Below are 10,881 nucleotides of genomic sequence, written 5' to 3'. Positions count from 1 at the left end.
CAGTATGAGCAGAGTGGTCCCTCTATGCTGTCTGAGAGTTTTTAGGTCTAGTATCAGTCGTCAGTCCGCCTACTATTGGGCCACTGTAGGGAGCCGTGTATATAGATGACTACTGAACAGTTTAACAGTCACACAGACCAGACTAATGCCATGCAGACATTTACATTTACATTTAAGTCATTTAGCAGACGCTCTTATCCAGAGCGACTTACAAATTGGTGCATTCACCTTATGACATCCAGTGGAACAGTCACTTTACAATAGTGCATCTAAAACTTAAGGGGGGTGAGAGGGATTACTTATCCTATCCTAGACACTGAACACAGGGAAGATTCACCTCTCAACAGAGGTGGATGGGTGAGGGGGGCTTGAGTTAGGAACTAGTCATTATGGGGGGGTAAGATAGGGGCTAAGGTCCACCTTGCAGGGCCTCTATCAGAGTTTCAGTGATCTAGTCTAGAGAGCTCCAGTAGTGGCTCCAAGCCTTTTACAAGATCAGAGAGAGGAAGGGTCTTTACTCAGTCCTCCACCCTCCTCTACTATTTCCTTCCAGTTCCCTGTCAACCCCGACAGGCCAGGAAGTTGGTGTTACACCGTCTGAATCCAGCTATACGTCCGTTCTTATCTCGGTGATGTTGACATAGTTTGTGTTAGCCAGCGTGTTAGCATTACCTGGCGTGTTAGCATTAGCCAAGGTGTTAGCATTACCTGGCGTGTTAGCATTAGCCAAGGTGTTAGCATTAGCCAACAGGGTGCAGTTGCCTGTCTTGAGTCTCTCTGCTCTGAAGTCCTCAGTGCTGTGGTTCAGTGCAGCTTCCTGTATCTCCATGTAGTCTGACTTACTGAGGCTGTATCCACTCCCGCTGCGGCCGCTCTTCTTCAGGTCCTCGGCTGAGTCGGCCTTGGGCACGCTGGGTGTGTTCAGGTACTGCGCCTGCTCCTCACCCTCAGTCTCCCGGTGGTAGAAGTAGTTGAAGTTGGACACGATGACCGGAACTGGTAACGCAATGGTTAGCACGCCGGCGATGGCGCAGAGCGATCCAACGATTTTCCCGCCGATGGTGGTGGGCACCATGTCGCCGTAGCCCACGGTGGTCATGGAAACCACGGCCCACCAGAAGGCTTCTGGAATGCTACTGAACTGGGAGTCGGCCTCGTCGGCCTCAGCGAAGTAAACAGCACTAGAGAAGAGGATGACTCCAATGAAGAGGAAGAAGATGAGAAGGCCAAGCTCTCGCATGCTGGCCTTCAGGGTCTGGCCCAGGATCTGGAGCCCCTTGGAGTGTCTGGACAGCTTGAAGATCCTGAATACCCTGACTAGACGGATGACCCTGAGGATGGCGAGGACATGGCCTGCTGCCCAGACTGCCCGTCCTCCGGTTTCTCTGCCAGCTCTGTGCCCAACGTGATGAAATATGGAATAATCGCCACAATATCGATGATATTCATAATGTTACCGAAGAACCCGGCTTTACTAGGACACGCGAAGAAGCGGACGAGGAACTCAAGGAGAACCAGATGATGCAGAGCGTCTCCAGGATGAAGAAGGGATCAGTGAAGTAGGAAGACGTGTAGGAAGAGGTGGAGTTGTTGAAGGGCTGGAACTCATTGTTATCTTCGTGGTCGTTCCGGAACACTGGGAGTGTCTCCAGGCAGAAGGACACGATAGAGATCAGGATCACCATGACGCTGATGATGGCGATGATACGGGCCGCGCCGGAACTCTCAGGATACTCGAACAGCAGCCACACCTGTTCAAGGTCACACACGCACACACACACGCGCACACTTATCAAATTGACAGCAGATAGCAAACATTCGCTGAGACATTTGCTAGTAATATATTTATATTAAGTTTATATTAACTAGACAATGTGCCACCAATAAATAACAATTGAATGTACCTGTCTCTGAAACTCATTCTCCGGGAGAGGACGCTCTTCTTCCTTAATGAAGCCCTCGTCCTCCCTGAAGATCTCCATGGCCTCCTCTCCCAGCTCATAGAAGCGGATCTCCTCAGAGAAGATGTCTAGAGTGACATTAACCGGCCGACGCAGTCTCCCGCCTGACTGGTAGTAGTAGAGGATGGCGTCGAAACTGGGCCGGTTCCTGTCGAAGAAATACTCGTTCCTCAAAGGATCGAAGTACCTGGAGAGAGAGAGATTCGTTGTAAGTAGTAGATACAACCACAAATGCAGAACAATAACATATAACATTATAAAAACTAAAGTACCAGTAAAGTATTGAAGACCCTATCTTATCTCATTCTCTTCTTGGGGTTAGTGTTAACAGGACAAAAAACAATAAAGTATTGAAGACCCTATCTTATCTCATTCTCTTCTTGGGGTTAGTGTTAACAGGACAAAAAACAATAAAGTATTGAAGACCCTATCTTATCTCATTCTCTTCTTGGGGTTAGTGTTAACAGGACAAAAAAACAATAAAGTATTGAAGACCCTTTCTTATCTCATTCTCTTCTTGGGGTTAGTGTTAACAGGACAAAAAACAATAAAGTATTGAAGTCCCTATCTTATCTCATTCTTTTCTTGGGGTTAGTGTTAACAGGACAAAAAACAATAAAGTATTGAAGTCCCTATCTTATCTCATTCTCTTCTTGGGGTTAGTGTTAACAGGACAAAAAACAATAAAGTATTGAAGACCCTATCTTATCTCATTCTCTTCTTGGGGTTAGTGTTAACAGGACAAAAAACAATAAAGTATTGAAGACCCTATCTTATCTCATTCTCTTCTTGAAGATAAGCATCTTTCATAGTCCAAAAAGCGTATGAATACACACAGAAGTGTTCTAAAATATTAGAGCGTTGGTGTCATGTTTGTCATTTATTGTCATGTCTTGTCCCTGTGCTCCCCATGCTATTCGTTTCCCTCTGCTGGTCTTGTTTGGTTCTATCCCTCTCTCTCCCCCTCCCTCTCTCACTCTCTCGCTCTCTCTTCTCTCTGTCGTTCCGTTCCTGCTCCCAGCTGTTCCTATTCCCCTAATCATCATTTAGTCTTCCCACACCTGTTCCCGATCCTTTCCCCTGATTAGATTCCCTATTTATTCCTTTGTAATCCGTTCCTGTTTCGTTCGGTTCCTTATATTGTATTCACCATGCTGTGATTGCGTTTCGCCCTGTCCTGTCGTGTTTTTTGCCGTGATTGTGTATCACCCTGTTCTGTCGTGTTTTGTGCCTTCATCAGACGCTGCGTGTGAGCAGGTGTCTCAGTCGACTACGGCCTGCGCCTACCCGAAGCGACCTGCAGTCTGTGGCCGCTTCTCCAGTTGTTTTCCCCTCTACAAATCTAGAGGATGTCAGTTATTCCGTTTTGAACATTATTAAACTCTGCTTCTGTTAAGTCGCTTTTGGGTCCTCTTTTACCAGCATGACAGAAGGAACCGACCAAGGAATGGACCCAGCGACTTCAGACGCTCGTTACACTGCCGTCGAGTTCCAAGGAGCCATGCTCGGCAGACACGAGCAGGAATTGTCTGCTGCTCGCCATGCCGTGGAGAACCTGGCCGCTCAGGTTTCCGACCTCTCTGGACAGTTCCAGAGTCTACGTCTCGTGCCACCTGTTACTCCCTGGCCTGCCGAGCCTCCAGAACCCAGGGTTAATAACCCACCTTGCTACTCCGGGCAGCCCACTGAGTGCCGCTCCTTTCTCACGCAGTGTGAGATTGTGTTCTCTCTCCAGCCCCACACATACTCTAGAGAGAGAGCTCGGGTTGCTTACGTCATTTCACTCCTTACTGGCCGGGCTCGAGAATGGGGCACAGCTATCTGGGAGGCAAGGGCTGATTGCTCTAACAGATTCCAGAACTTTAAAGAGGAGATGATTCGGGTTTTTGACCGTTCAGTTTTTGGTGAGGAGGCTTCTAGGGCCCTGGCTTCCTTATGCCAAGGTGAACGGTCCATAACGGATTATTCCATTGAGTTTCGCACTCTTGCTGCCTCTAGTGAGTGGAACGAGCCGGCGCTGCTCGCTCGTTTTCTGGAGGGACTCCACGCAGCGGTTAAGGATGAGATTCTTTCCCGGGAGGTTCCTTCAGATGTGGACTCTTTGATTGCTCTCGCCATCCGCATAGAACGACGGGTAGATCTTCGTCACCGGGCTCGTGGAAGAGAGCTCGCATCAACGGTGTTTCCCTGCTCCGCATCGCAACCATCTCCCTCCTCTGGCTTTGAGACTGAGCCCATGCAGCTGGGAGGGATTCGCATCTCGAATAAGGAGAGGGAACAGAGGATCACCAACCGCCTGTGCCTCTATTGCGGAGTTGCTGGACATTTTGTTATTTCATGTCCAGTAAGAGGCCAGAAACCCATCAGTAAGCGGAGGGCTACTGGTGGCGCTACTACTCAGGTCCCTTCATCTAGATCTTGTACTACTATGTCGGTCCATCTACGCTGGACCGGTTCGGGTGCTACATGCAGTGCTTTGATTGACTCTGGGGCTGAGGGTTGTTTCATGGACGAAGCATGGGCTCGGAAACATAACATTCCTTTCAGACCGTTAGACAGGCCTACGCCCATGTTTGCCTTAGATGGTAGTCATCTTCCCAGTATCAAATTTGAGACACTACCTTTAACTCTCACAGTATCTGGTAACCACAGTGAGACTATGTCTTTTTTGATTTTCCGTTCACCGTTTACACCTGTTGTTTTGGGTCACCCCTGGCTTGTATGTCATAATCCTTCTATTAATTGGTCTAGTAATTCTATCCTATCCTGGAACGTTTCTTGTCATGTGAAGTGTTTAATGTCTGCCATCCCTCCCATTTCTTCTGTCCCTACTTCTCAGGAGGAACCTGGCGATTTGACAGGAGTGCCGGAGGAATATCATGATCTGCGCACGGTCTTCAGTCGGTCCCGAGCCAACTCCCTTCCTCCTCACCGGTCGTATGATTGTAGTATTGATCTCCTTCCGGGGACCACTCCTCCTCGAGGTAGACTATACTCTCTGTCGGCTCCCGAACGTAAGGCTCTCGAGGATTATTTGTCTGTGTCTCTTGACGCCGGTACCATAGTGCCTTCTTCCTCTCCGGCCGGGGCGGGGTTCTTTTTGTTAAGAAGAAGGACGGTACTCTGCGCCCCTGCGTGGATTATCGAGGGCTGAATGACATAACGGTTAAGAATCGTTATCCGCTTCCCCTTATGTCATCAGCCTTCGAGATTCTGCAGGAGCCAGGTGCTTTACTAAGTTGGACCTTCGTAACGCTTACCATCTCGTGCGCATCAGAGAGGGGGACGAGTGGAAAACGGCGTTTAATACTCCGTTAGGGCATTTTGAGTACCGGGTTCTGCCGTTCGGTCTCGCCAATGCGCCAGCTGTTTTTCAGGCATTAGTTAATGATGTTCTGAGAGACATGCTGAACATTTTTGTTTTTGTCTATCTTGACGATATCCTGATTTTTTCTCCGTCACTCGAGATTCATGTTCAGCACGTTCGACGTGTTCTACAGCGCCTTTTAGAGAATTGTCTCTACGTAAAGGCTGAGAAGTGCTCTTTTCATGTCTCCTCCGTTACTTTTCTCGGTTCTGTTATTTCCGCTGAAGGCATTCAGATGGATTCCGCTAAGGTCCAAGCTGTCAGTGATTGGCCCGTTCCAAGGTCACGTGTCGAGTTGCAGCGCTTTTTAGGTTTCGCTAATTTCTATCGGCGTTTCATTCGTAATTTCGGTCAAGTTGCTGCCCCTCTCACAGCTCTTACTTCTGTCAAGACGTGTTTTAAGTGGTCCGGTTCCGCCCAGGGAGCTTTTGATCTTCTAAAAGAACGTTTACGTCCGCTCCTATCCTCGTTACTCCTGACGTCACTAGACAATTCATTGTCGAGGTTGACGCTTCAGAGGTAGGCGTGGGAGCCATTCTATCCCAGCGCTTCCAGTCTGACGATAAGGTTCATCCTTGCGCTTATTTTTCTCATCGCCTGTCGCCATCTGAGCGCAACTATGATGTGGGTAACCGTGAACTGCTCGCCATCCGCTTAGCCCTAGGCGAATGGCGACAGTGGTTGGGGGGCGACCGTTCCTTTTGTCGTTTGGACAGACCATAAGAACCTTGAGTACATCCGTTCTGCCAAACGACTTAATGCCCGTCAAGCTCGTTGGGCGTTGTTTTCGCTCGTTTCGAGTTTGTGATTTCTTACCGTCCGGGTAGCAAGAACACCAAGCCTGATGCCTTATCCCGTCTGTTTAGTTCTTCTGTGGCTTCTACTGATCCCGAGGGGATTCTTCCTTATGGGCGTGTTGTCGGGTTAACAGTCTGGGGAATTGAAAGACAGGTTAAGCAAGCACTCACGCACACTGCGTCGCCGCGCGCTTGTCCTAGTAACCTCCTTTTCGTTCCTGTTTCCACTCGTCTGGCTGTTCTTCAGTGGGCTCACTCTGCCAAGTTAGCGGGTCATCCCGGTGTTCGAGGCACTCTTGCGTCTATTCGCCAGCGCTTTTGGTGGCCGACTCAGGAGCGTGACACGCGCCGTTTCGTGGCTGCCTGTTCGGACTGCGCGCAGACTAAGTCGGGTAACTCTCCTCCTGCCGGTCGTCTCAGACCGCTCCCCATTCCTTCTCGACCATGGTCTCACATTGCCTTAGACTTCATTACCGGTCTGCCTTTGTCTGCGGGGAAGACTGTGATTCTGACGGTTGTCGATAGGTTCTCTAAGGCGGCACATTTCATTCCCTCGCTAAACTTCCTTCCGCTAAGGAGACGGCACAAATCATTATTGAGAATGTATTCAGAATTCATGGCCTCCCGTTAGACGCCGTTTCAGACAGAGGTCCGCAATTCACGTCACAGTTTTGGAGGGAGTTCTGTCGTTTGATTGGTGCGTCCGTCAGTCTCTCTTCCGGGTTTCATCCCCAGTCTAACGGTCAAGCAGAGAGGGCCAATCAGACGATTGTCGCATACTACGCAGCCTTTCTTTCAGAAACCCTGCGTCTTGGGCAGAACAGCTCCCCTGGGCAGAATACGCTCACAATTCGCTTCCTTCGTCTGCTACCGGGTTATCTCCGTTTCAGAGTAGTCTGGGTTACCAGCCTCCTCTGTTCTCATCCCAGCTTGCCGAGTCCAGCGTTCCCTCCGCTCAAGCGTTTGTCCAACGTTGTGAGCGCACCTGGAGGAGGGTGAGGTCTGCACTTTGCCGTTACAGGGCACAGACGGTGAGAGCCGCCAATAAACGCAGGATTAAGAGTCCAAGGTATTGTTGCGGCCAGAGAGTGTGGCTTTCCACTCGCAACCTTCCTCTTACGACAGCTTCTCGTAAGTTGACTCCGCGGTTCATTGGTCCGTTCCGTGTCTCCCAGGTCGTCAATCCTGTCGCTGTGCGACTGCTTCTTCCGCGACATCTTCGTCGCGTCCATCCTGTCTTCCATGTCTCCTGTGTTAAGCCCTTTCTTCGCACCCCCGTTCGTCTTCCCTCCCCCTCCCGTCCTTGTCGAGCGCACCTATTTACAAGGTACATAAAATTATGGACATGCGTTCTCGGGGACGGGGTCACCAATACCTAGTGGATTGGGAGGGTTACGGTCCTGAGGAGAGGAGTTGGGTTCCGTCTCGGGACGTGCTGGACCGTTCGCTCATCGATGATTTCCTCCGTTGCCGCCAGGATTCCTCCTCGAGTGCGCCAGGAGGCGCTCGGTGAGTGGGGGGTACTGTCATGTTTGTCATTTATTGTCATGTCTTGTCCCTGTGCTCCCCATGCTATTCGTTTCCCTCTGCTGGTCTTGTTTGGTTCTATCCCTCTCTCTCCCCCTCCCTCTCTCACTCTCTCGCTCTCTCTTCTCTCTGTCGTTCCGTTCCTGCTCCCAGCTGTTCCTATTCCCCTAATCATCATTTAGTCTTCCCACACCTGTTCCCGATCCTTTCCCCTGATTAGATTCCCTATTTATTCCTTTGTAATCCGTTCCTGTTTCGTTCGGTTCCTTATATTGTATTCACCATGCTGTGATTGCGTTTCGCCCTGTCCTGTCGTGTTTTTTGCCGTGATTGTGTATCACCCTGTTCTGTCGTGTTTTGTGCCTTCATCAGACGCTGCGTGTGAGCAGGTGTCTCAGTCGACTACGGCCTGCGCCTACCCGAAGCGACCTGCAGTCTGTGGCCGCTTCTCCAGTTGTTTTCCCCTCTACAAATCTAGAGGATGTCAGTTATTCCGTTTTGAACATTATTAAACTCTGCTTCTGTTAAGTCGCTTTTGGGTCCTCTTTTACCAGCATGACAGTTGGCTTTCACACTTTTTGAATTCAGACTCGGACAATTTCTCCAACTGTCAACACATTGAAATGAGGACGGTGCAGCAAAGATAAGGCAGGAACAGTAGTGGCAACAAACAACGACAGACAAAATGGTTGTTTGGTTCTTAAAATTAGCTTTAGTACAGTCACATTTCCTAATAAACAACTCTGGACAGGTCTCCCTGGTCTCACATACCCGTAACATACTAATAATATAATATACTAATACTGAATGTATTATACTAATACTGAATGTATTATACTAATACTGAATGTATTATACTAATACTGAATGTATTATACTAATACTGAATGTATTATACTAATACTGAACGTATTATACTAATACTGAATGTATTATACTAATACTAAATGTATTATACTAATACTAAATGTATTATACTAATACTAAATGTATTATACTAATACTAAATGTATTATACTAATACTGAACGTATTATACTAATACTGAATGTATTATACTAATACTGAATGTATTATACTAATACTGAATGTATTATACTAATACTAAATGTATTATACTAATACTAAATGTATTATACTAATACTGAACGTATTATACTAATACTGAATGTATTATACTAATACTGAATGTATTATACTAATACTGAATGTATTATACTAATACTGAATGTATTATACTAATACTGAATGTATTATACTAATACTGAAAGTATTCATAAAGTATACAACCTGGTTCTAAAATGTATTAAATATTTTTAAATCCTCATCAATTTACACACAATATTAATAACGTGAAATTTGAGCAAAGTTCTTACAAATAAAAAACAGAAACACTTTATAGACCTAAGTATTCAGACCCATTGCTGTGAGACTCGAAATTCAGCTCATTGATCATCCTTGAGATGTTTCTACAACTTGATTGGATTTCAACTGTGGTAAAATTCAATTGATTGGACATGATTTTGGAAAGGTACACACCTGTCTATATATGGTCCCACAGTTGACAGTGCATGTCAAAAAATTGTGCCTTTTGACCTTTTGTTTTCCCTTGATCCCCATTATTATTTGCACCTGTGCCTCGTTTCCCCTGATTGTATTTAAACCCTTTGTTTTACTCAGTTCTTTGCTCTGTGTTTGTATGTTAGCACCCAGCCCTAGTACTCTGTGAGCTCTTGTTGATCCCGGTGGACTCTCTTGTGGAGTTCTGTTTTTTGTTCTTTTTTGTTTGTTTTTGACTATCCTTTTGAGGCTTTTTGTGCTGTGCCTTCCACCTTGTGGATTTGCCTTTTTGTCTTGGAGGATTGCCTTTGTTCTTGTGGAATTCCTTTTGAGGTTGTGGAGTTACATGTTTTCCTGAAGAACTTCACTTTTTACTTAATTAAATACACCGTCTCAAGTACTGCTGTGTCTGCCTCATCTTCTGGGTTCTGCTGACTATTCGTGGCTCAGTTGGTTTAGTGACTGTTTCTCACTCCGGAGACCCGGGTTCGTAACCGGGTCCTGACAGCAGCAGTGGGAGATGCTGCACTATTTGGATAAATGGACTTGGGAGGAGATCCTTGATGGAGAAGGACCCTGGGCAGAGCCATGGATGGAATTGGAGCTGTCGGTGAAGCAGAGTGCTGAGTCTGAGAGTGTGGAGGATGTATTGGACAGAGTAGAAAGAAAGCTGTTGGTTTGGCATAGTATGCACGGCATACCAGTGCCAGCACCACGCATCAGGCCTACAGTGCGTCCCGCCTGTCCAGCGCTGCCGGAGCCTTGTTCCTCTCCAGCGCAGCCAGAGTCTCCCGCCTGTCCGGCGCTGTCAGAGCTACCGCCCCTCATGCCAGAGGCGCCAGAGCCCCTCATTCCAGAGGCACTCAGTCCAGCGCTACCAGAGCCTTTTTCAGAGCCTTTTTCTCTCAGTGCCGCCAGTCTGCCCAGCGCCGTCTGCCCTGCGCCGGCTGAGCTACCAGTCTGCCCAGCGCCGCAAGTGCCGGCTGAGCTACCAGTCTGCCCAGCGCCGCAAGTGCCGGCAGTCTGCCCAGCGCCGCAAGTGCCGCCAGTCTGCCCAGCGCCGCAAGTGCCGCCAGTCTGCCCAGCTCTGCCAGGATCCGCCAGTCTGCCAGGATCCGCCTGTCAGCCAGGATCTGCCAGATCTGCCAGTCAGCCAGGATCCGCCAGATCTGCCAGTCGGCCAGGATCTGCCAGTCAGCCAGGATCCGCCGGTCTGCCAGGATCCGCCAGTCAGCCAGGATCTGCCAGAACTACCAGTCAGCCAGGATCCGCCAGAACTGCCAGTCAGCCAGGATCTGCCAGTCGGCCAGGATCTGCCAGTCGGCCAGGATCTGCCAGTCAGCCAGGATCCGCCAGTCTGCCAGGATCAGTTAGATCCGCCATTCAGCCAGGATCCGCCAGTGTGCCAGGATCCGCCAGTGTGCCAGGATCCGCCGGTCTGCCAGGATCCGCCAGTCAGCCAGGATCTGCCAGAACTACCAGTCAGCCAGGATCCGCCAGAACTGCCAGTCAGCCAGGATCCGCCAGTCGGCCAGGATCTGCCAGTCGGCCAGGATCTGCCAGTCGGCCAGGATCCGCCAGTCGGCCAGGATCCGCCAGTCAGCCAGGATCTGCCAGAACTACCAGTCAGCCAGGATCCGCCAGAACTGCCAGTCAGCCAGGATCCGCCA

General features: G+C 48.9%; 1 pseudogene; it reads right to left on the bottom strand.

Annotated features, from left to right (window-relative positions):
* Positions 1–607: 607 nt before the first annotated feature.
* LOC124044970 lies at positions 608–4,666 on the bottom strand (annotated as a pseudogene).
* Positions 4,667–10,881: the final 6,215 nt, after the last annotated feature.

Source organism: Oncorhynchus gorbuscha, linkage group LG10 (assembly GCF_021184085.1).
Source record: "Oncorhynchus gorbuscha isolate QuinsamMale2020 ecotype Even-year linkage group LG10, OgorEven_v1.0, whole genome shotgun sequence".
NCBI classification, from domain to species: domain Eukaryota; kingdom Metazoa; phylum Chordata; class Actinopteri; order Salmoniformes; family Salmonidae; genus Oncorhynchus; species Oncorhynchus gorbuscha.
This window is presented reverse-complemented; position numbering and strand designations above follow the sequence as displayed.